Consider the following 26,641-nt stretch of genomic DNA (forward strand, 5'->3'; position numbering starts at 1 on the left):
GGACAAAGCTTCCTAGGAGGCTGCAGGTTACTAAAGATCTGTGAAAACGTGAAGTGTGTTTAAGCAGAGCTTTCCTGCTGCCTTTGATTTTGTAATTCCCATCCCACTGAAGGGAGGGTTAACACTGGATTTTGGGTTTTTTTACATAATGAGTTTTTCATATCGATAAAAACAGTAGCATTAATGTGCAGTAAGAGTTGTACCAAAATCTGAATGCCCTGTACTCAACTGCAGGTAAAATAATGAACTTTTTTTTTTCACTGTAATTAAGGTGATGGTCCTATGTAGACATAAATTAGACAAAGTTTGTAAATAGAATTACTTTAATTCATGAAACTACTTCAGCACACAGTCTTCCATGCACAAAAACTTTTCTTCTGGTCTGCTTGGGACAGACTAGAAAATTTCTCTGCTTTTTCCTCTATATCAATTCATCTAGTAAAAATTATAGCACCCACTCCACAAAAAATAGTTTGTTTCATCATCTAAACAATAAACAGGATGAAAATTTTGAATCTTTCAAATCTCAATTATGGCAAATCCTTAAAACACAATAGCTACTAAAATATTTATCTAGAGGAATTAGTTAAGCAATGGATAATTAAGAATACATTAGGAATATTGTTTTCAACAGTATTTTTATTCAGAATTTAATAGAATCGTCCAGATTTGCATACTTTGATGGGAGTGAATAAAAATGTAAGTTTCAGCAATGTGCAATGTGCAATTAAATACATAAAATACACATTTATAATAAAAATCTAGATATCTGTGGGAATTAACTAGCGCTACTTGTAGTTGATTAAATCTTTAGCCTAAGTTCATTTAAATATATGAAGGCTTTATAGAAATAGCTGCACTGAAGAGATTCCTGTAAAGAAATTTTCATAAATGCTTAATTGTTTGTTAAAAAAGATTATTTGTTTCTAGAAAAACTGAGACATGGCTTAAAAAGAATCAAGGAATTGAAGCTATTTTTGTGTGGACAGCACTTTAAATAATAAATTAACCCAAAATTTCATTCAAATATTTATGCTCCTTCTGTTATGTTTTATTGATACTGCTCATATCCCAATGGAGGGCATGGTCCTTAAACCTCTCAGTGATATAAGTGGTTTTTATGTCTCTTACATATAGGCTGGGTAAAATAACTGCAAAGTCAAATATGTTAAGCCATTCTGTAGAGTATAAAAATTCAGGAAAATTCCACATTTCCGGTAACATCGTTCAGATGTTTTTTTAGATAGTAGTTTAGGACCTGCTTACTTAAAAATGTGATTTCTGTGGTTCAGTTCTGTAAATCTGTCTCTGACCATCATGGGAAAGACTGTACCATTCCTATTCTAGTTCCTGATAAAGTCAGCAGGAAGAGAGGAGAAAAAAATTGCACTTTCTGTGTCTTTCTGAGAGTGCTCTCTAGAATGAACTCAATTTTAGTTGTTATGAAGGAAATTTATGTTCAGAACAGCACAGAGGAAAAGATGTACATACAAAGTAGAGAGTGTTTAGTTTCTGTGTTTCTAAAATTGATAGTTTATTAAAAAAGAAAAGCTGCAGTCAGCTTAGAGCAGAGTGGGCCTGCCCATTAGTTTGGGAAAAGTTAATCCATATCCAGCCACAGTATTTCTTCAGAAGTTGTTCCCAAAGGGAAAAGTGGAATTCCTGACAGCAACCTTATATCTAATGCCCAGATCTGGCTGGAACCCCACTCCAGGTGGGTGCCTGACAGTGGAACCCCTGAGCTGGATTTGAGTTTTCTTCATGCCAGTGTTACACTAAATCAGGAGAATGTGCCTTTAATGATACTGTTTTCTTTCCCAAATAAAGAAGATGTCTTTCTTACCTGTCCTTGGAATACTCCATGGCACAAACAAATCACTTACTTAATGCCATTCCAGTTTACTGATAAAATGAAGCTCTGTAATCAACTCTGCTTTGGGGAAAAAATGACAGAGGCTGATGAAAACACACCAGGCTCTCAACAGACTGTCTTGGAACCTGCTCTACTCAGCTGTGATGACGAATATCTTTTGTCACCGCAATGTATTGCTAATCTCTCAAATCAATGCTTCCAATGCAGTAAAGCTTCCATCAAAGATCTAATCCTGCTCCTATTTAAATCAGCAAGAAAAATAGAATAGGTTCGAGGCAAGTATATGCAGAGAACTATAATCTCTGTAAATAAACAGACATTGTATTTGTGATCAATCACAGGGCAAGGAGCAGCAAATATTAGGGGGGAGAATACAGATAATTTGCTTCCATTACTGTATTAAGCCAATGATTTTTACTGGCTTAAGAGTTTTAGTACATAATAGTAGATAATACTGAAGTTGCAAGGACAGCAAATTGCTTTTTGTCTATTTCAATGCTGCCTGTCCCTGAAGAATAGAATGTGGTAGGAAACCCTCCCTGGGGCTTCTGTTCAGTACAATACCCAGCCAATAACTACCCATGCTGTTTATTTATTTGTCTGATAACTTGGAGCATCTGTTCTGAGTCCTAAAAAAATGGAAAATATTTCGCCTGTCTGACGTTGACTGGGAGGCTGCAGTTGGGCATCAGATCACCTCAGTAAGAGAGCTCAGCTACCCAGTCACAAATAGTTCTTCAGAAAAGCTAATGAGAAAGTTGAAAGGAAAATGTTTTCAGCAATTTGCTGGATCCCCTTTCATGTGTTTTTATGTGTTTTTAATATTAAGCATGAGAAATAAAGTGTATGTCTTGGTACCCAGTTCTTTGACAGTTTCATTATTCATAGGCATGAATGCCCACATTGTAAATCACAGCAAAAATACCTAATGCAGGTACTTTATTTTTTACAAATATAGATTCTAGAGAAATATTGACATGGCTAATGATGACTATGTTTTCATTTCCAAAATGAAGAAAACCATGTTAATTCTGTGAACAGCAATAAGCTCTTTTATTTTTTTAATTTTAGATGCTGAGATTTTGGGCTAAGCATAATGAATAATAGTCCCCAGCATAAGCTTGTCATAATGCAGATTCTTTCAAGTACATAAATGTGTAAAAGGGATAGCTACATTTTTTTTCTCCTGCAAATAGGGAAAAGCAAAAAAAAATGTATGTAGGAAGATATAAAGCACAGTTTACAGGATGAGTAACTCAAGCTCTGGGTGCTTTTTCCTTCTTACTTTAAAGTCTCACTTTTTCTTTTTTTTTTTTTTTCCAATAAAGGCAAATGAGGCACTACTATTTAAATACCATTGCAGGAGCTGAATTGAAGTCATTTCAATGCCTCTGAAATGCTGATGTGAGGTGGCAGAGCTATCAATAAGCTGGCTGCACACAGTTTAATGGAGCAAAGGCAGCCTTGGACAAGGAATAAAAAAACTCTAAAAGTACCAGAAAAAAAAAAAAAATAAAGGGCCAAGTGACAGAGGAGCACAAGTGGGAATGGGGTGAATGCTGAGTTTGTGTAAAATATGGAATTTCTTTTCATATATGCTCTGTGATTTGTAAAGAAGGTATGAAAGTAAATGAAGTAAAACAATAAAGGTGTATTTGTACATTTCAATACATAGTGGGCCTACATCTCCCTCTTTGTAGGTAGATGATTTTTTTGCTTCATCTGTAGAAATCAACATTCAATCCAGAGCATCTGTACGCCCCTCAGGATACAATCATTTAGTTTATTCCCTAGAGCAATTTCATATGGATGATCCTTTGTATCCCAGACCAGTTGTTTTAGACTGTTCAACATTTCACAACAGTTCATTCTCAGACTGCTACTTTTCTTCTACCAATAATTGCACAGAATGTAATAGTTCAGAAAAAACAGTACTGGTTTCTTTTAAATCTTCTTCCACAAATCAAGCAGACTTCTTGTATATTGAGAATTTATCTTCAAATATATACTTCACGGAAGGTTAGACAAATGGTTATCTGTTTGCAAATGCTGTAATTAGAAATAACAATCACAACATCTTCTTTAAACAGCAATTGTTTCAGTAGTTTGCCTTATGTAAATTACCAAGAATTTCTTCTTTCACATCTTGAAGATTCCTTTCTTCTGTGACCTTAACATCTGTGACAAGTCTAATGAAATCCAAAATACAGCTTGATGGATGAGAATATTTAAGAGACTGTTTTCACTCTGTGGTGCCTCAGAGAGGGATCATCATAGAATTTTTTAAAAACTACATATTATAAGTAAAAAATCAGTAAGATTGATTAGATTAGATCAATTAATTAGACTTAGAGAACAGATTGTTTTGTAAGTTGTATTTAATATGCACAAGGACATATTTTCTGTCAAATTAATCATAGGAGCACTATATTTATCTTAGCCTTACAAAAAGGGTTACTGACATGTTATTCTTAGAATCATAATAAAAAAACCATCCTACAAGATAAGCAGTGTAGGTGATAGACTGAACAGCATTCTAAATAAATCACTGGGCTTCCACCAAGCATTCCAAGGATGCATCAGCATTGTTTTGGAAAGTAATCAGATAAATCCTGTTGGAAAATCTGAGTGGGATAGAGGTTGCTTCAGGAATTTTATCCTCATTGGATGTAAATATTAATATTTATGTGTGTATGGTAGTAGGAAATGCTGTGGTAGTGGATCACGTGAAGCCATGGACATAAGTTTTAAGTGCCATACTTAAATAAAGCTGGTTTCTGCTAGTTTAGATTGACACAGCTGTATATTTCTTGTTACTGTTGTTGTATTGAGGCAAGTAGTATCTTCCTTTTAGGCGGTTAATCACTTTTTCTCCATAAATTCATGTTGAGGTTTAGATAAAATACCTTGAAAATTATTCATCTTTACATACAAGCTGAACAGCACAACTACAACCTTTTTTCAGAAATAATGGACGTAAACAAAAAACTGGAAGAACACTTGCTGATTAGGCCCAAATAATGTCCCAGATAAAAACCCTTATAAAAACCCAACCTGATTTGCTGTTGATTCTGCTCTGGAATATATCTTTACAAGGATTTTATCTTCCTGCATCAATTATATTTCCCAAGAAGTGCTATCACTCTCTGTTAATATGTGCGCCTTTTAGCTTACTGTCTTCCATACCCTCTAATAAATCTAGCGAGGAAAAGTCCTTCCTTTTGAAACATATTTGATTGAAATTTATTCAGGGGATAATTCCTCTGCCTACTCTAAGCAGAATTTCAGCCTTTAAAGCAGCACTTGTCCTTTTGTGAGACATGAGAGCTACTCGAAGGCTTGTGGGGAAATCCTTCCCACAGCCATGGCTGATCCATCATCCCACCTCCTTCCTGACCCTGTGCTCTTCCATCTTTTCTGATGAACTGCCCTCATGACTGACCTCTCCATTCTGTACCAACAGATGTGTTATCAAACATACTTGATGAAAACATCATATTAGGATAAGTCCTTTCACTGAGATCAGATACAGTGACAGCTAACAGCAATGCAGCAGGAGTGAAAAATCCCTGAAATCCATCTTTTCACTATTGGCAATAAAGCAGTTTTTAGAGATGGCTGTTTTAAGGGATTTGCTGCTTTGGGCAAACATGCTGTTTCGTGTAAAAAGGCAAAACCTTTCCTCATATTCTTTCATGGTGAACGTGGGCAGAGTCCTCATTACAGACATTCCAGTGTTCTCCTAGACAAGCAGAAAGACAGTGATAAAATACATGTTTTCCACTCCTTAACCTCTGTTTTTATTCTGCCAACATTACATGAGATATAAATAAAATGAAAATGAGCATTAAAGTGCTTTGCAGCGTTGATTTGTAGAGACTTCTCCTTCTGTAAACTGTCATCCTGCTTGATGCAAAATGGATGCAGGCTTTTTTCTTCTCTTTTTCAAATTCTATATCTTAGATGAAAGCTACTGGATGTATTTTTAATTCAGAAAGTGCCTTTTTGAAGTCCTGTCTGTGTTTCTCTTTAATCTCTTTTTATATTATTTTGTCTGATTTTTCTATTTCAAATGTAAGTCAAAGTGAGGCAGTGTACATATTCTGTACTTTTACCTGCTTCTAGCCCCTTCCCTACAGCTGTCTTTTCTGCTACATTGATGAAGATTTTTTTTTCTTTACCTGCCTACATTTCTGCTCTTTTTAGTCCTTGGATGTGTCAGTATAACTCTTTTTTATCTTCAAAAATTCTGCTCTTGCCCAAATGCTGTCATGTACAGTAGGGCTCCTCTAAGTGTCCTCCCTTGGCTGGATATAGATTTTTTTTTTCTTATATTCTTTTCTGTCCTTTAATCTGTTCTTTTTAATAGTTCTATTCCAACTTGATAGCTTATTGCTTTTAGCCTAAGTAATTCATCACACAGGACTTTTAATTAAAAATTTCCTACAAATGATATGAACTATGTCTACAGATGTTACATATTTTGGTGGTTACCCCTTCAGTAGTAGAGGGTAAAAACTTTTGATGACTGTATCTGCCTTCATGATCTAAATTTCAAACTGGGGCTGCTGTAGTTTCCATGATTTTTTCTTTTCCACAAAGTAAATTTAGCTTTCTATTTTTTTCATACCATCTGGACAAATTTTCCTTTTGGTTTAGTAGCCATAAATTTACAGTGTGGCATAACTTTTTAATGCTTATTAAATATGTAAAATGGAACTGCCCCAAATAAAAATAAGTTTCACTGTACAATCTTATATTTAAATCAGTAGCTTTGCTTCACTAACCTTTAACTTAGCTTTTGAGTAGTTACCACTGCCAATGGGCAATGTTGTACTGCCATTATTAAATGAAAAAATGATTTATTTAATAAGAAATGTTTCAGCACAAATGCTCCATGGGCTGAGCTCTGGAGCTCTGCAGTGAAAAGTTGCTCTATTGAAAATGTGATGAGCTTCTGAGCACCAAGGTGTTTGCTGCTTCCTACAGTGAGGAATTTTGCAATTCAAGTTTGTTTGAGCCCTTTTACTGAAACTAAACATTAAAGGTAAATGTAGGCAAATGTATGGCTCTCTTTTTCTTTTTTTTAATTTTTTTAAATTTTTTTTTAGTAACTATAAATAGAATATTTTAATTTTTCACATCTTGTATATAAGATTCTACAGTAATTTAATTCACTGAAAACTAGGGTTACACCACTTACTAACACCCCAGTTGATGCTAAATTTGGTTGGTGTAGGACCAGGTAATACAGGCTGAGGATGCATATTCATTCCAAAGAAGACAATGTGGACATAGTTTATTAAACAAAGCAGATTTGCCATCAGCAGGCAAGCTTGACTCAGAGTGCAGGTTGTCTGAAAGCTGTGTTCTAGCAAGAGATGCTGATCCTCTGGCAAAGTACACAAGCCAGATTTACAAAGCTGGGTAGAAATTAATGCTATAACAACCCTGTCAGTGGTGGAATTGCAGCAGACTGGTGTGGCCACAGTTTTATTCCCGTTAAGGAACTATTAGGAATGAGTATATGATCAAAAGAGCATCTGTCCAGGACAGAAACTATTCATTTGGTGTGTGCCTGGGAGAGTTCTTGGTGGGAACATCTGAGAGATAAAAACCTATTTATTAACTTTTATTACCAATTTATTAACTTTCCTTCCTTGTCAATAAATAGTGTTCAAGTTCAGGTAACTCAATCTGTTGTTTACCTTCTTTTCATGACATTTTCAACAGATGGACTCTTCTAGGATAGAAGCAGGAGGAAGGTTTAAAGACTAATGAACCATAGAATCCCAGAATCATTTGGGTCAGAAGGGACTTTTAAAGGTCCTCTGGTTCAGCCCCTCTGCAGTGTGCAGGGGGCTTCAACTCTGTTAGTTGGCTCAGAGCTCTGTCCAAGCCTGACCTTGAAAGTTTCCAGGGATGGGACATCTACAACGTCTCTGGACAACTTCCTCCATGGTTTCAGTGCCTTCAATGTGAAAAATTTCTTCCTCAGAACAAGCACTGTTGCATTTGCTTAAATACAAAGCAGATAACTAGGAAAAAGACCAGGAAAAGATGAAAAGATCACCACTCCCCCATTACCCCACATCTGTCACCACACATGCACTCATCAAGGGGAATAGTGCTTGTAATGTCCAAGGAAATAACTGCTTCTCTTCTGGAAATGGTTTTATTTTCTGGGCAGAAATAAATTAATAATTAAATTTCTTCATTCAGCTCTAGTAAGCTAAAGTTGCTTTTAACCATATTCTTTGTTAACTGTTAATTATACTTTGGTGACTAAGAAAATAAGGAAGTTTCTCAATGAAAAGCAAAAATGAAGACATAAAGTGGCTTAACACAAAAGATGACAATAGTGATAATGAAGACAAGAATGCATACTCTGGCCAGTGCCTTTTCTCAGAGGAAACTGAATTATTTTTAAAATCCAGATAAGAACTGTCTAAATGAACAAATGACTGAATGAAATGAGTATTCAAGTAAACCCAAAATCTGTTTCATTGTCCGGTTCTGAGTGATGCAAATATCTGGGGCTAAACTTGTCTTCAGTATCCTGTGTTCCTTGGAGAAGAGAGCTCTGACAGTATGATGGATTTTTTAATGCTCTCTTCTCCTGCTCCTTTCTCATTGGATTGCCCTTCAATTTAAGGTTGTTAAAATAAATGTCCCTGTTTTGCCAACAGCTTTGGCTGAACAAGTAGGGAATGCTTTGTCCATCTTAATAAACAAAGGATGCAATAGGGGTGTGATGTCCAGGCAAATTGCCAGTGTCTGGAAGTTACTGATGTTAGTTTGTGTGTATACCCCAAATGTCCTCTTTTATTATGTTAGCAGATTAGCTCTGTGAAAAATTTCCAAGGATGAAATGGTTCATTTGTGAAAATGATGTCAAATGGATTGTTTGGGCAGATACATCAGGGATCTAAAAACGTGGCCATCCGCATAATCAGTCTGGAAGAGAAGGTGCAGCAAAAATATCTTTGTTTCCTCTTCTGACATTTACCTTGTTTGACTTGCTAATTTAATCATTGGTGCTGAACATAGGGCGCAGATATTCAGTGGAAGAGGTGAGTGTATCCCACTGATGTTGTTAGCTAAAATTTCTGCCTGATTTGAATGTAAATCATGAAGAAAAAAACAACTAACCAAACAGGTTGGGGGCGCTTCATTCTCCAGTGGAGAGGGAGTGTGTTCTACTCATCAGGGGTATGAGTTTAATTAAGAACTGCTGCAATAGGAGCCCCTGTAAAAAAGTTCTGGTTCTCAGTGGCTAAAAAGGGGTTTTACCACTACTTCATGCATGCTTTTATAATGTACACAGTTATCTCAAGATAAAAACACTGTGGCATCCTTCCCACTTGGCTTATGGCTGTCCATCTTTGATTTGAGTTGCAGGCAAATTGATCTGTCTTCTTTACTCCAGAAAAAAATTCTTCTGAAGAATGAAAACAAGGTATTGTATGACTGCAGGCAGCAGTGTCTGAACAGAGATATCCGCATTAAATATTTCCTTACTTACTCTGTTGCTAATTCAGACATGAAAATCATACACCACTTGGCTGGAGTTATTTGGTAATAAACATAACAAAGCCATGAAGTAGTTCTAAATTCATGACGTGGACCTGCATTAATTTTCTTATTCCTCAGTGTAGGAAGGAGTACTGAAATCACCAGCACGCACTGCACTTAGAAGTACAATTTTTGTTGGTAAAAGGAGGGATGTAGATGTTGTGAATAACTTTCATGCAGGGAAATCATATTTTGCCTTAGACTGAGAGAATCAATAACTCACAATCCTTCTTTGCTATTCAGAAAGGCAAAGCTTTCTGTTAGTCACTGAGTTATTATATCTTAAGAACTTCAGCCATTTTCTTCTCAGATATCATTTGTTAAACATACTGGCCAGGACTTCTGATACAGGCAGATATGCAAGGTATATTAAAGTCTTAAGGAGCTGGTATAGAAAGAGGAGCCTGTGATCTTTCAACATGTTCAGTCTAAGTGTACTCAAATTCTCTTAGGAATCTCTAGATTATTTTTTTTTTCAGAATTGAAATGTGAAAACTATAAATACTTGAAATGTTTGATAACCTACCCTGACCCTGTATCTAGAACCTGCAAGCACAGTGACCTTCCATATATCCAATACAAACTGAATTACTGAGTGCTTTTTTCTAAGAATTAACCAACATGCAGTGGAACTTACTAATGTATAATTTAGACCAGTTAGCATGCAGTGTGTGTGAAATAATGAATGGACTTTTCTTATTCATACTGTGATGATATACATTTCCCTGGTGCTCATCGTGTCACTAATTCCAAAACTTCATGCTAGGAAATTAATTTTAATTATACAATAACTCTTAAGAAGGCAGTCTTGTTATTGATATCCTAGCTTTTCTTTCTCTCTTCTCTTTCCTCTCTCTATTAAAAAAAAAAGATAAAGGGAAAATTGTAGAACACAATATATTTTATCTAAAAATTTATATGTTATGCTTAGACAGAACTTGCTGTTTTATTTCTCTGTTTACTTATTCCATCTATTCATTTTATTAGAAAAATATTAAATAATACATCTTTGCTCACTTACTTAGCTTTATTGTTTCACTGTTATTCCTATGGACTTTTATTTCAAATAATTATCAAAAATGTTTGACATGGGTGAATCTTGTCCTATTCCAGTAGCTAAATGGTATCCTTTGGGTAAAATATCATAGCTTCTGCCAGCTTTAAAGGTAAATTTAAAGGTTGATTTGCTTTCTGTGTCATCTTGGTAAAGGAACCAAAGGAAGGGGTCTCAGCCTGGAGTTGCAGCCACCAGGATATTGCATAATCCTCATGGTAGAGGGTGTCCAAGTGCTCCCATTTAACAAATGCTGTGGCCTTATGATCCATGGGTGGCCCTACAGACACAGATTCTGGGAATCACTGCTTTAAAAGCAAATTGCTGTCACAAATACTTGTTAGCTGTGTTCCCAGAACAAGCTCTGCTTTCAAAGCCTTGAGCTGTCAGGCACATTGAGATCAGGATTAGGTCCACAATTTCTCTTTGTTGCATCCAAAGCTTTGGCTTTCTGGTGCCTTTGCTAATGAAGGATGTATTTTTTTTGTTCTCCTGGTCTCTCACTTCCTTTGTTTGTGCTTTCCAGTAAGGAAGCAGGAGTTGCCTGCTGACTTCAAGAAAATCCTTCACTAGAAGGTTCAATGTGGCTGCTTTAACCCGTGATTCTTTCTTACTGTCTTAAGAAATCGAAACTTATTTTGGATGGGTGTAATCTGGGTACTACTTCCAGTGAGCTCTGAAAATTCCTTATTTTATAATAAAATATCTAATAAAAATAAAATACAGAACTTCTGACTATGTTACTCTGTGAGCACCGAGATGAGCTTTGCTCTCTGTCACAAATCCAGTATGCACTTTTCCTGTCTGATGAGCTTGAACTCCATACCCTTGCTCATGTATTTTCCAAACCTCATTTCTCTCCTTGTTTCATGTTAAGAGTCTCAGTGTTTGGAGAGTGGCTTGATACCATGACACCTTATTTTTTACTTTCTAATTGGATCTGGAGTGATTTGCAAATGTTAATACTTCAGGTATGAACACGCACATACTTCAAGGGGAGCATTAGGTTATTACCAGAGGCAAGCTTTTCCAGAATTGTGGATTTATGAACATACAGAAAAATAGTTGTTTTCAATTTGTAGCTTGCATTATTTGGCCAATCCTGTAGCTCACATGAGATCTGTAAGCCTCCAAAGCTTGGTTGGTGAAGAAACTGCACTGGTTTTGTCAGGATTTCAACAAACTCCAGTTAGCACCATAGCAATAGTACTGCTATGAGGAGACAAACCACATAGAAAGAGAACGGGCTCATTTCCCCTGTCAAAAGTACAGCAGCCTTGTGGATCTGCAGTTCCTACACATCTCCTGAAAGCTGAGACTTACAGAGGAGCAATGCAGGATTGTAGTGGCAGTGCACAGCTGCAGTGATACCTTCCCAGTTTGTGGGTCTGATTTGCTGATGAGCTGCAGCTGGGGGACCCTATCAGGATCATTGCTTGCAGCTGGCCATGCTGGAAAAACAGAAATGAGGGAACAAAGGAGACTGAAGATGTCTGTTGAATTTAGGGAGAAGTTTTTTATCTAGTGAGAGGTGCATTTAGAACATAAGTTTTTTTTAGAAGCAAAGCTGAGCTTCCATTCTTGGAGAGTTTATTCAGTCTAGGTAAGTCCAATGATTGTTGTTTACAGAATGTTTTGTTTGCAGGTATATTTGCCCTAAGTTGTGCTTTGTGCTTTAACTTTTCTGAGTGTGTAGGTAGCTTCCCACTCTGTTTTTCAAGATGCTTCTGTTAATTTTAATCTCAGTTTTGTTGCATGACCCACTTGTGAGTCTCATGAGAATTTTACTGGTAAGCCTGGCTGAAGGTCAGGCCTTCAGAATTTATGTGGCTTTATATCCTGGGAAAATATAGCAGCACCTGAATCCTCCCTGTCCTATTTTTGTTTTTATTAAGGCTGTGATAGTGGCTGTATACTGCAGTTGAGTAGATCAGAGTCTGGATCCATCCTGAATAAATTCCTAGTAATGTTCAGTCCTTGCTTTGTAGAGTTTACAGTCTAGTCCTGGTGTAGTTCTCCTATCCTACCTCCATAGAGAAGATTTTTTTTTTCCAGTCACTTAGTGACTGGGAGCTAAAAAAGCTATTTTTTGATGTAAAAGGTTGAATTCCTGAAACAATTGCTTTGACTGGACGACTCTGTGAAGTTCAGGTAGGAGTGGTTGATCTATTGTGTGTGAATACAAGAAGGCGCAATCTCTGTTGATGAAGATCCTGAAATTATGTGAATATCCCTATTAGTGCTTTCTGATAATTTTGCCTGTGCAATTTGTTTTTCTTAGCTAGATAGTTTGCCTCAGCTACTGTCAAAAGGCTTTTAGCTGGAGTAGAAAATTCAGCTGTTAATTCAGCCAAACCAAACTGTTCTATCTAGTTCTTCCTGCAGTTTGAAGTTTTCTTGTGCAATTTAGTAACTCACTCCTGTCAAACCATGTTGGTAGATTTTAATCTACAAAAAAAGCTTTGTAAAAGCACCTCTGTACACCTTCCTGCCCCTCAAATTTCCTCCAGAAATGTCCATTTCTCTATTGTGGATGAGTCCTAGAAATGCATTATTAAAATATTTTTTTCACAGGGTTAATTGAGGAAAGATGTTTGCCTGTTTTGAGAGAAAGAAGGGATAGAAATGCTGAGTTCTGCATTTGGAAGACCTGAGATAGGCATGTTGAGGAGCACTCACAGCTCTAGGATTGGGTACCATAATGAAATATCAGTTCTCATGCTTTTAATTCTTTATTTGTGAAACATGAGGTTGTCTTCATCGGCGCATCCCATATAGGTTATTTTGTTTTCTGGAAACTGTCCGAAGTCCAGAGTACTTGCAAAATTTTGATATGCCACACTAGTAAGTGGTTTGGTTTTTCAAATCCCATCACAAGCTGTGTTCCCACCATCCTGAAGAAGCCCGGTTGGGGAAATTGGGAAAATCCAACTTGTTTTTGAACAGTATTTTGGGAAGATGATTCTTTGCAAAGAAGTAATGAATTTCTAATGCAATGATAATGCTAAGTGTTTTCTTTGTGATTTACTGACTAAAAAGCTCTGACGGGGTGGAGATAGTTATTTGTCATGGTGGCAACTGAAAAATAATGTGTAGAAATTAATGTAAAATTTTGAATGCATCATTATAACACTTGGATAGCTGAAGTAAAAAGTAATATGTGGATAATTGGGAGAAAATAATGCAGATCATCTAAATCACACTCCAGTCCTGAAGTATGTGAGTAGAGATGGTTAAGAACTAGAATTTAAAACTAATGGAAAATTTCAATAGTTGAGCTACCTAGCATATTAAAAGCCTATAGAGGATGAGAAGACTGAGCAGTGAATATTTTCACATAATGAAAAGTTTACAAAAAATGTAGCAAAAACCTCTTTGCATTTATGTGCTTTAAATATTTAAGTGTTTCTGCATATTAATATAATTTTCCATAGTGGAAAAAGTAATTTCAAATTAAAATTATTCATGTTCTTCAAATTTAGTTTTGCAGAATCAACCTAAATAAGCAGGTTTGAGTAATTGAGTAATGATTGAGTAATGAATTGAGTAATGTTTTCTGAAAGTGACTTTTTTTGGTTAAGAATATTTTTGTCCTCTTTCTATCCTTACAGTGCCAATAGCCCCATCTGCTAATGGCTCAATAATTATAGGACAGTTTCTGAAGGAAACGACACCAAAAAAATAAAAAACCTGAAATAAAACACTTCTCCTTACACAGCTGTAGGGCATGACATCAGAGTTACCTATCTTTGCGTGTCTCAACTTTTCTGACAGTTCAAGTAGGGATCTTGTGTTCTTAGAAATATTTGTTTTTTATGTCCCTAGGAATGACTTCTGTGTGTTAAATGACATTCAGCACAACGAATAATAGGGATTTTTTTTTTTTTTATATCAACACTTTTTTATTGGAAATGTGAGTAGCCATTTATTATTCTATTTAGTCTGCATGCATAAGAGTTTGGGAAACTTTCTGAAGGTTAAAGCCAAAGCCTAAAGAAATTGGGTGGGGCATGAAACCTCCAAAACTTTTAAGTTTTGAAGACTTGTAGTATCCAATACTGTGAATTATTTACTCTTTAACACAGAACATTGGGTTCTCAGTAGTACTATTAATAGATAGTCCCAATGACTTGGCTCTGGGATGCACTGCCAGAATACTCAGAAAAAAATGGTTTTGTTGGTAAGATAGACAACAGCTTATGAATCCCTGGAAGGATTGCTTGAAGCAATTATCCTTCATCTACTTGCTGGTCTGGAATTTCACATTTGCTCCATGTTTATATGAAGACTTAACCATTCCAATCTAAAAAGCACACTTTGGGGCAAGTTTTTGTGCTGTTGAAGTTATGACCAAATTTGCATTTGCTCTCTTGGTGTGAGGATGTGTTATTTCATCTAGCATTTTAGGGAGCTCCATCCTCTTAGAGAAATATAACTTGTATTTCAAATAAACATCAACAGATGGATTTTATATCAGACTAATAAGAAAATAAATAACTTTCTAGATATTTCTGACAGTGAAAATTGGCTCAGCATTGAGTTTAAAACTTTCTAGTCAGTACTTTACATTTTTTGCTGACAAACATGCACTCAGTATTGGTACTGTGACTCAATCCCTGTGAAGTTTAAAAGTGTTCAGTATTTTATTTTCTACCCAAATCTGCTGTCTAGGATACTTCTGCACAGAGGGTTTTATGCTATTATACTCCAGAATTATAATGCTGAATGTTTCTGAGTGTTAACTTATTCCATGTTTGACTTCAGTATTGTTTAGACATTCTAAATATGAAAACTCATTTAGAACTGGACCTCAAAAGGCAATTAGTATTAAAATTGGCTTGTTGCATTTCTGTGTTTGCGTTTGGGTGACTTGCAGGAGCTAAACCTTCTCTGTCCAGCAGCTAAATAACAAAGGCCATTTAAATGTTCCTGGTATGGATTTTGATGCTCTCTTGCCACCTCTTGAAAAGTTTCTGTGTTGACAGCTTCTCAAACCACTTTGATCTGCTAAACCTCATCAGCTGCTCTAACAATCAGGCTTTCACCTCTCTATTAGTTAATGATTGGGATGAGGATTTCTGTGGCAGCTGGTGGGCATGAGACAGCAATTCCTGTAACCAGTTGTCACCAATTTCAATGTGGGTTGCATGCTCTGGTGGCTGTGACTTCCCAAAACTCCAACAGTAAGTCTCTGTTGGGTTATGCCCCACCCCCTCCCACCTTGGGCTCCCAGCTGCAATTTAATGTTGAGATCCATTCCCTGCAGAACATCAGGCTGCCCCAAGACCACTGTTTCAATCCTGCTACAGCTTTCTGTTGCATTAAAAAATTTAAACATGGAATACTTGAGCTGCATTTTATGGATGAGCCATTTAGGGCTTATTGAGTTTAAGTTATAAAGGATTCATAGCTTAATAAATTTCCATTTGCCTTACACTTTACAGTATGACATAAAGACAAGCTTGGAAGATGTACTGAACTACTCAAATCAATTGGGATTAAATGTAACAGAGTGATTCATCGATTCACAATGTCAGTTTCTTACCACCTAATAAACTTTAATTTGCTTTTCTGTTGTTTTGTCTCCAAATGATCAATACTGAGAATATCGGGGCAGCTGCAGGGCTTAGAAGATAGGTATTTCCTTGAGGGATTCAAACCTTTTTGTGTCGTTTTCTTGCCATATTGTTCATTAGCCATTTGATTTTGTGCATCTCTTTAATGCCTATAATTAGCAGTTAAGTGTGCATAATGACTTCTAAAGATACCTGGAGAACTGTTAAGCTCCTTTGGGAGACTGCTGTTGAAAACAAGTAATAAATTAGGGAAGAGGGACCCAAAACAATATCAAAGCATCCTTTATGTGCTAGGGACATTTATGAAATAATGCTGCAAAGGGATGGCTCTTTCAGGACTTTGTCCTTGGAGTTGTCTTCAATTGGGCTATTTGTAAAGAGATCAACTTCTTAAAAGAAATGTTGAGATAGAAGATGATTGTGCATAAAGAAGTTGAAGGATTCAGTGTCTATTCAGGACAGTTGCATTTGTGTATTGCTTTAAACCTGCCTAAATTTCATTCTCAAGGATTTTTTGGAGATGAAAGGAATCTGTCAAACTCTGGTGTTTTTCTGTTACCACAAATACACTCTTTTCTTGTAAGAAATTTTTTTCAGCTCTTTTGTATTTCTAATAAACCTATCTCTTTGTTTGGTCTATTAGGATAATATATGTGGTGTAGCTTTCTGGTTGTCTTTATCATGTGAATTGGCTTTCTGTGTTGTTGTGTCCTGTTATAACTTAGTTTCTCCCAAATGAGCTGACATGTACTTCTATATTTCTTGGGTTTTTTATTGTGGAGAAGTATTTTACTAATTATGTCAGTTGATGTTCAAAAGAGCTTTAAAAATCTAATACTAAGAAAAGAGTGGACTGTATTGTAAAAGGAGAATGATCTTGAAGCACTTTTCTAAAACACTGGCCTTTCTTGTGTCTTGACTATAAACATTGATTTAAAATATTTTTCTGTAAAATAATTAAAATTAATGTAGACCTCTAAGACAGTGCTTATTAATTATTTCTTAGTTATGTTGATTCTAAATGTGCAGATATTTCAGTAAAATTAAAAAGAATTCTGTAGAAAGTTGAAATACTAAGATACAAAAGACTGCATTAGCATGTTGCTTCAGTACTAATTACACTTTAATTACTGTTGCTATTACACCTGTTTCAGGAAAGCTAAATTTTAAAAATAAACCTGCAGCTTTATTGATATTCAGCAGTGTAACAACTTTGCAGGAATGAAAAATCCTTGTTGAATATTTACCTGCTAAATTTTTGTTAAATTTTTTTTTCCCTTTCTAAGGGAAGGCTTTTTGCTGTTGGATGCCTTAATGTGAGCATTTGAACTGTAGTTCTTTGGTAAAATAATGTGAAAAAGTTACTTTGTTTTTAACCTTTTTGTGAAAAAAAATTATAATCCAAAATCAAGTCTCAGCTAGGGAGTTTCTTTTTCCCAAGAAACTGAAAAAATTATTTATTGCTAATAAAAGCCATGGGAAAATCTTCCTATTAAGGAGGAACTATTGTCACCCAGAATTTGTCTTGGATATACTTTTAATTACACTTCATTTTTTTTTCCTGCTATTTGAGTTATGAATTTTCTCGTGATGGAATTTCTAACAGAGAAGTCATCTTGCAACAGACTTAACTTGAGTATGGTCTATTTTACCAGTATCTCTTGTTAATTAAATTGTTTATTTTTTGTGTGTGCCATGTATTTACCACAGCTGTCAGTATATTCTTACTCCTCCTGTACAGGGAAAATATGTATTTCCCTGAAAAACTGCTACAGAAAGGGAGATTGCAATAAAAGATAGGATTTTGCTGTTCCTGTGTGATGTATTAAGAATCAACAGTCAGGCACTGGAAGTCAGTTCCCTGGTGGATATGGCAGAGGGCAAAAGTGGCACTGCTTGACTTTTAGTGTGATTTTCCACTCCTCCCTGTGCAATTTAACTGGATATTGATACAGGTTGTTAGGGTTGCTACACAGCTGATGAGAGCAAAGGAGTGTTATTCTTGGTTATCACAAAACATCAGCTATGAATGTGTATTCAATATTAACTACAGAGAGACAAGCAGCCTCTTTAGGTCCCTAAGAGGTAATGGCAGCATGGGAGATATCAGTAGTTAAATAGGCCTGGGGATGTTTATTGGAATAACTTGCAGCTGTTTTGGAGTGTCTTGGCCTCTGGAAGAGGGTCACTGTGTGCACACTGCATATTAAAAAGGGCCTGTGGAAAGGTTTGATTTTTAACTCTGAAAACTGTGCTGGGTGGATGTCTGGGGAGTTGTTCAGATCACAGAATATCCTGAGCTGGGAGGGAGCCATAAGGATCATCAAGTCCAGCTCCTAGCCCTGCACAGGACACCCCAGAAATCACACCCTGTGCCTCAGGGCATGGTCCAAACACTGCTTAAGCTCTCCTAGGCAGTTGCAAAATGTGCAAGGGACCATTCCCTCACTATGTAATAGTACAATAGAACATTGTCTAAGACTATTAATAGACAGTAATGGCTCCATCATATACCAGTGCCTGGCCTTTTTCCTGGACACTTCATTTTTGCCATTTACTGACTTTCTTGGGTATAGAAATGATGAACTGCCTTTTAAGCTGATTTGAAGAACCTGATTGTATTTCTGATTGATCAGGAGAAAATTTGCTGTCCTGGAAACCCCATGAAGTAGGTTAGACAATTGGTAGCCCAGCTGAAAGGCACCAAGAAAAGGGGCTGAAGCAATGATATGTAAGGACCAGCTGGGGACTGGAGTGAGGCTTGTTCAGCTCCTCTGCCTGGAGAGGAAAAGCCTCAGGGGACCCAGCTGCTGCAGCAAAGTGACCATGGGCCTGTGACAGTGGAATTTTAATTGCACAGCAGTTTTTCACTGTCAAACTGTAAATTAGGTGTCAGGGGGAGTTAGTTGGATACCCATCCCCAGGGATGAGCTGAGAGAGGCTCCAGGCATCTTCTGTACTTGCTGTATATTTGCTTTTATATCTGCTGGGTAGATAAGGTGGTAGTAGACACCTTCCAGATGTTCCTTTTTTTTACTTTTTCTTTTTTTCCCCTCCCCTTCCCTCTGTCTCCACGTAGCCACAGATTTTCTGCATCACAGTGAACTTCCTAAAAAGTAGAAAAGCTGTTACTCAGTGTATTGTGGTATGTTGTAGAGAGGGGATAACTCCTAAAGTATTACATTAAAAAGTACTGTTTACTGTGATAAACTGCTCAAGACTTGCTGAACTCATGCTGAGTAAAGCCTTTTAGGCAAGCAAAAAAGGCACTTTTCATCTGTAAAACTAGATAGTGATAAATATATTTCATTCTGGACTGTAGGTTTGCATGTGTGCAAGCTGGATCCCAGTGTATTAAACTGAAAATTAGGGGAAACATGTTTTAACTCTGGATTTTGAGTAACAAGCAGTTCAATCTTAGAATGAGGGAAAGGTGTTTCTGTGACTTTGACAGTGTTTTATGAGCTGTTTGCTTGTAGTTGTGGTTATTTTAGTGTGAAGAAATCAATCACAAGGCACTGCTAATTGCACCTTTTTAAAACTTCATTGCATTTACAAAGTGCAGCTTGAAATACCTTCTGTCATTAATACAGAAATAAAATTAGCTAGCTAAAATGAGATTTCTCTGAACTACTATCAGCTCTAGAGTGTACCTCATGTATTTCTTTGGGGGGGAGTGTGTTTACTCAAGTATTTGACCATTCAGTTCTTCAGTGTTCTTTTTTTTTTTTTTTTTTAACTTGTTTTGAGCAGGTTTGCTTTTAAACCATAAGCTTCACTCTCCTGTTTTATCCTGTTTTATCAGCAAGATTTTTACTTTTAAAATGTTACCAGAATAAACCATCATTTAGTTCTAAACAGTAACTCTATTCCATAAATCCTTATCAAATAACTTAAACTACTAAAAAGCACTGGTTTTTTTTTTTTGTTTTTTTTTTTTGTTTTTTTTTTTTTTTTTTGTGGGAGATATCCAGATGCTTTCAGCAGGCATGTGCATAACAAATATTTGGATTAAAAGTGTGTTTCACACATTCTACTTCCCCCATCCCAGATTACTTGCACTATTAACTCCTATTACGGTTTTCAGTATTTTTGTTGAATATTATTCTTTCTATGCAGATAAATCACTATTGAATCGTAATGGTAATGAAAACTCTTTAAGTAGGATTTCAATAACTAAAAGGAAATGGTTCTAGATTTATTTTCTAAGGGCCTCCCTTATGGATTTGCCTGTACTGGGGAATAAGAAATGCAAATAATGGATTTCTCTAACCATTTTACAATTTCACTGTCATTGCTAAAGACGTATTTTGGTTTTCATTACTTACGAAATTTCCATAATTGGAGGAAATAATTCCAGAATCAGTAGCTCTCTGTTAGCAGCAGCAGCTGAAGATGATTACTGGTGAGTAGAGAGATGTGAAATGGAGCAGGGAAATTCAAACAGCCATTGAGAAATTCTATTTGTGGCTCATCTTTACTTTTATATTCTGTTCAGGAACATTTATTTTAAATAAAGGAGCGGTACAAACATTTTGTCATTCTGTGGAGCTGTGGTTGAATGCCTTACTTTGTAATATAAATCCTACACTAAATGGACCTTGAAAGTCCTATTTGTGTTTTGCCACTGGAAAGTACCTTTTGAATGGACTAGAAATAAATAAGTAGCTGACATTTGAAGGTATTTTTGTTTAAAATGAACAGTAAGGAACAAATATACTTGCTCCTGATATTGGAGACTATTTTACTTGTAGTAGAGATGCAGGAGGTAAGAGACAGGTTATGGCCAGCAATTGAAATAAGATTTTTATATTTTATTAAATACTTTTTTGAAGAGTAAGGCACAGTTGTGAACTGCATCTCTACAAAAGATGAAAAATAACCTTTTTTAAAAAAATATTTTAAGGGTTGTAATCTTTGTCATGACTGTGTATGAGTCATGAATCTGGAAGCTGAGCATGAGCTGACCACGCTGCTTTTGTTAACACAGTAAAAGAACAAATAAAAGAGTAGTTTTTAGTAAAGGCTTTGTGACTGAAGACAGTGTTGTGGGATAATCACCACTTGATGAATACTGGGAAACTATTGCTCCGTGAAAAAGATTCTGGTTTGTTTTCTGGTTTTCCACTTGAGTGGTAGAAAAATCAATGAGGCTATCTGTATTTTATCTGCTTGGTTTGTTACAACTGTCCCAAAGCCACTTTGAATATGGGCTTTCTTTTTAATTTAGAGCAAAACCTTCAAATACTGAAAAACAGTTTGGCCTCATATTGTCAAAGGCAGCAAGAGTTTGGTTTGCTGAATAGACCTCTCTGCATGAGCAAGTTCTGCTCGGGTTTTGAGTTGGGGTTCACCACCCTTTTGAGATCTTTACTTGGATCTTCTGACCACTTCTCTGAAGGTATGAATATTATCCCAGACTAATTTGAGACTTTGGAACACTGCTGTTATTGTGTGTGTTTTTGTAATTTTATGGACAAATACATATTTTTATATGCCCTCAAGAGTAATGGCTTATATAAATCACGTGCTGTACATTTTCATGCTGACTGCTGTCACAGCAGTTCCCTTAGCATCCCATCAATTTCAGAATGTACTAAACTTCATCTGCTTCTCTTGCCCAATTTATATGACTTTTATATGTGTAGAATTTAATTATAAAACTGGAATATGAGAAAGAAGCTTTGATAGTACCATCACATTTTAATAATAAAATTAAAGTATCTTAAATATTTGATCATCTGTGTTGCATAACTTGCTGCATGGAGGAAGTCATTAATGCCAGGTTGTAAGTGCAGATGAAATATGCAATTCTTTAAAAGGCTTTACTAATCAGTAAGACACATTCCAAATTAATTGGATTGTTAGATCACACCATAGTTGCCAGCTCTACTAAGTGGCCTTATCTTTGTGGCTGTGAGAAATGCAGAATATTCTTCACCAAAACTAATAAAATAGAGGATCCCCATTATGAATTGGAAATTAATTAACATAAGAAGAGTCTGATTAATTTGGAAGGAAGTCTTCTTTTCTTCAAAAGATAAAGGGGAGAACAGACTTGTAGAAATAAAAAACAAACTCAGAATGGTGTTGGCTTTGAGACTATAGGGTGTTTTTATTTGGGGGAGGTGTATGCACACTGTTATATGAAGACAGACACCAGTAGGTGCAGAAGGATATGTCTGTCTGTAGTGATTAAACTTAAGTACTGAATCCAGCATAATTCATGTCTTCTGATTCTCAGATTTGCTGTTTGTTTTTGTAATATCTATGCTTAAGAAAAATTAAACTCTAGTGGATATCTGTAAACCTGATATGCCTAAGTATTCTAGGATTTCTTTGAAAAATATCCCAAAGTCTAAATTGCTTGGGTTTTTCTGGCTTTCCTGTTACTCTTGTATTTATTTTCTGTCTTTTAGTGCAGTGGTTTTGGATTTCTATTACTTGAAACCTCTATCCTTCTCTCCCGGTTTTTACAAAACTTGAGCAAATTATTTTTTTCATTAGTAATGAAGAAGATTAAACTGCAAGAATGGGATAAAAACTAACATTTATTTGTATGTATTTCCTTGGATTTTAAATGTTTCTAAAACCTGGTGATTATGATCTTTATAGGTTGCAATGCAGAGGACATCATAATTTTGAATTGGGGCTAAAAGCAGTTGAAAATCCAGATAGATTCTGTAGGTGTTGAACATTAAAGAAAATTTCTGTGAATTCACTTTTGGGAGACCTATTCCTTGAAGTCATAAGGAATAGCTCCAGGTATGCACTCACAGCCCTGTGGCCCAGGCAAATCCATTACAAATAAGAGTGGTAAATAATGATTTCTAATACTGAGATGATCTATTTTTTTCTCTCAGTATGTTTTACATATGAATAAAGCATTTTTACTAAAAGACTGAAATGAAAAATGTAACTTTTAAATAAAAGTATCTTTGCCTTTTTCCTAGTCTGCATGAGAATACTGATGCCTCTGTTTAGTTTCATTATGCAGAATATCAATTGCAGTTTTCTTACACTGTCAGAATTTAAATTACCAGAAGTCTGCAAGATTAGTCCTGCCTGGTGTGCTGAAGTTCAGTGTGCTCTATTTAGATGGCCTGCCTTAAATTTACATTTTTATAGGCACACTTCTATTATGGAAAGTAAGTAATGTTAATTTCTAAGGGGGGGGGGGGGGAGTAATCTTGTAATAAAATCTGTGATTGAGCTTGTGGAGCTCAGGGTGGAAGGATGTGCAGCCACAGGGCCCGCAAAACAGAGCTGCAATGCTCTTGTCGCTAACCTTCCCCCTCACCTTCACAGATGGAGCTCAGCAAGTTAAAAACCCCCAAACTTTATTACCCATGCCCAGCAGAGTAAAGGTTGTTTTTCTTTCTCTGGCTATATTAATGACTTTCAGCTGACTGCATTTTAATTAAAAACACCAGGTAGCCTCTCTTGGCTCAGCACAGGGCAGTGCTGGTTTTCAGCATCTGCGGGCACTACCTGTGCAAGTCTGTGCAGCCAGAGTGAGGGCCCTTTGTCCTCCACTCTTTTAATTTGTTTTTTGGGAGTTTTTTTGATGGGGGTAATGTCAGACACCACTGGGAGGCTCTTACAGACATAATTCTGGAGTTTTTTGAGAGCTGAGGGTAGAAAATGGGCAAGAATTCTCTGCTGAAACAAGGGCCATGTTTAATCCTTGGAATTTGGAAATTCTTGTTCAAATGTTTGTTCATGCAAACTGTGCTTGTTTGGACAAATTCATGCCAGCTATTTTCACCCTTATCATTAGCTACAGGAAATGCTATTTATTATTTAATGTAGCTGTTTTTAATTTTGTAAAATACAAAGTCTCTCACACCCATGGCCAGAATGGCCATGGCTGCATGGTGCAAAACCTGTTACAGAAACGGCAAGCAAAAGCAGCACTTATACAAATATGAAAATATCAATTAGTTCTAGGCACCTTAGATGCTTTTTAAGCCACCTCTTGCTAGGAACTTGCATATGAGGATTCTAGAAAAGAAAAACATGATGGAGTATGCTCTTTTGCACAGAAGTATAAGGACAGAATGGATCAGACTTTCTGTTACTTCCCACTGTGCCTGGGGAAGAACTCTGAATTAGACCATTCATTTTTGGTTGTATTTGCTGTTTTTATAAAGAGGTTTTTTCTGGAAATACACATGAGAATACCATGACAATGCAGTGTGGACAGGATGTTCCTGGGACAGTTGTTCACTGCTATTCATCTTTTTTGCTTCACCAGGTACATGAGGGCAGAATTGGAAAAACATGAGATGCAGCTATGCGTATATCCATTTTTCCCATCCAGCCAAATCAAGGCTCTTGCATTCTGTTTTCCGTTTCCTTTTTTTTTTTCCCCTCTCCCCTTGTGTGTCTCTCCTCTTTGCCTCTCAAACTTTACTGTGTTTTTTAGGTTATAATTTTAGTTTGGCAGGGAATCCTGGGAAAAATTTATGAAGATAACAGCTTGGGGAGTATTCTGGATTAGTGACCTTACCGAGTTCTTAAATGCCTCACTCTCTCAGTGGTCACTGCTAGGGGTAGGATGTTGAAGCAGCTGGGGCTTTTTGGTGTTTCTTCCTTTTTTCCACCCTCTAACCCCACAGTTATTTTACTCTTTCTTCTGCAATTATATGAAGAAAATATTTAGATTAAAAAAACCTCTCTACAATTAAAATTTGTTGTATAGTACACTTTGCATTTGGTGTAAAGAAACTTTAATGGCATAAAGCTCTTATGAAAAAGGTTAAAAATGGGTAAGAGCTGCCTAGATTTATATTTTTATTGCTACTGTGACTTTGTTAAGACTTCATTTGGGCTGAAGCCTGCCTTATCAATATTACCAGAGCTTACTGGAGTGCTTTGTTTCTTTTAAGCATAACTGCCATTTAAAAATAAAATGTTGCAAGTAAGCAAAACTTGATATTAAAAGCTAAAAGAGCAGGCCCATGGGTCTCAGTTTGTATTAAATATTGCATGCATTGCTATTGATTCGTGACACTACAGCATAGTTGTTAGTGTTTTGGTATAGCTTTTCAGCCCAAGTTTTAAAGGCTAAATATTCTTTGGGAAAATAAAATTGCAGGAAAAAGCAGGAATCTCTACAGTTTCTGACATAACTTTATTTGACAGCATCATTTAAAATAGCATAAGTACCTGCTCATTTCAGCAAGGCAAGTCCTGTCAACAGAAAAAGCCCACAAAAAGAGTTTCTGCACACCAGAGCTTATAAGATTATTTTCTAGATGACCTGCTGAAATCTAAATGATGTTTTGTGAAGCTGTGGGAGAAAAAAGCATGGGTAAAGGCAAAATAAAGACTTAAGTCTATGATTTCAAAGATGCCAGAAGTGCAGTTCCCAATAAAATGGGCTTTTTTCCTGCTCACTTTTTTAGCCCTGCATTTATTTAAGCTTCAAGACAGAGCCTCTGAATCACCTGAGCTGACTCAAGAGCTGTTGTTTTATGTACAAGAGACTCATGTATTTATTTTACTCTTAGATTCACTACATTTTTAGCACACGGTGGTTTTCTTCTTGGCAGAAAAATGTTTGGGTATAGCAGATGCTCTCCCCTATCATGTAAAAGCTGCTTTAAGTGACTTTCATCTGAAATTGTTAGTAATTTTTTTTATTCTTTTCCAGGCTTGGGTCTATGTATCTCTCCTGCATGTATAAAGTCGATGCAGGAATACTCACATAGGGCAAAGAATGATGAAATATGTGCAGTTATAGCAAAGAATGATGAAATATGTGAATTATAGCAAGAATTTGTGTTGAATTTAAATAAATGTTTTCTACAGAAAGTTGGATTTAAAGATCTCAATTCATGGGTAAAACTTTATTTCCTCTGTTAAGGGAACAAAAATATTAGACCCCACTCTTGAAATTTTTTAATTCTTTTATGTGTATTTATTGTGATTTTGTCAGCTTGAGGCTTTATTATAATTTTCCTTTTTCTGTTTCAGTAGCACAAGTGTTACATCAAAGCTGACAGTTCATTCTGTGCCTGTCTTTTGTTTTGGTTATTGATCTCATGGTTTTGTATTTACAATGCTAAGAGTAAGTATTTCTTGCTGTGCCAGAACAATGAGCTATGCAGCAACTCATCAGAGCATGAAAAAACTGATTGCTGTCAACTGTGCTGCTCTTCCCTCCCACATCAAAATCACAGGTTGTCCCAGAAACTCCATCTGATGTTTCTAATCTCCAGCAACTCTGAAAGGTGAACTTGAGCATGCCTAGATTACCTGAACTGTCTAATTGGCCTTTGTGAAAAGTCACCTGCTTATTTTCAGGAACCAGTATTAAATAGTGGGACTGAAATAAAAGCACAGATTGTGAGGTTCTGTGACTTGTGCTGCTACGCCCATTTTATTGCTTTCCTGTTGTTGGTGGCAAAGATTAATGAAACTTTTATGAAGTTGGATAGAAACAAGAAGGGAAGTACATTAAACTACCCCAACTTGCTGCACACTAATTATTGTGTCAGATCTCATTAGGGAACGGATGCACACAGCAGACTCTGCTTGCTTATTTAAACACGACTG

The 26,641-nt window shown here is 36.2% G+C and overlaps 1 protein-coding gene across 9 annotated transcripts in view; it reads left to right on the top strand.

The window, feature by feature from the left end:
- The window catches only part of EPHA6 (EPH receptor A6), a 381,012-nt gene that overhangs the window by 50,547 nt on the left and 303,824 nt on the right, over window positions 1–26,641 (top strand). The window contains exon 1 of one of the 9 annotated variants that reach the window (XM_038150660.1): window positions 21,282–21,479. The exons of the other annotated variants lie outside the window; for them this stretch is intronic. The gene's annotated coding sequence lies outside the window, so the exon portion shown is untranslated. Of the gene's footprint in view, window positions 1–21,281; window positions 21,480–26,641 lie in introns of those variants that run through there. 9 annotated transcript variants of the gene reach the window in all.

The sequence above is a fragment of the Motacilla alba genome, chromosome 1 (assembly GCF_015832195.1).
Source record: "Motacilla alba alba isolate MOTALB_02 chromosome 1, Motacilla_alba_V1.0_pri, whole genome shotgun sequence".
NCBI classification, from domain to species: domain Eukaryota; kingdom Metazoa; phylum Chordata; class Aves; order Passeriformes; family Motacillidae; genus Motacilla; species Motacilla alba.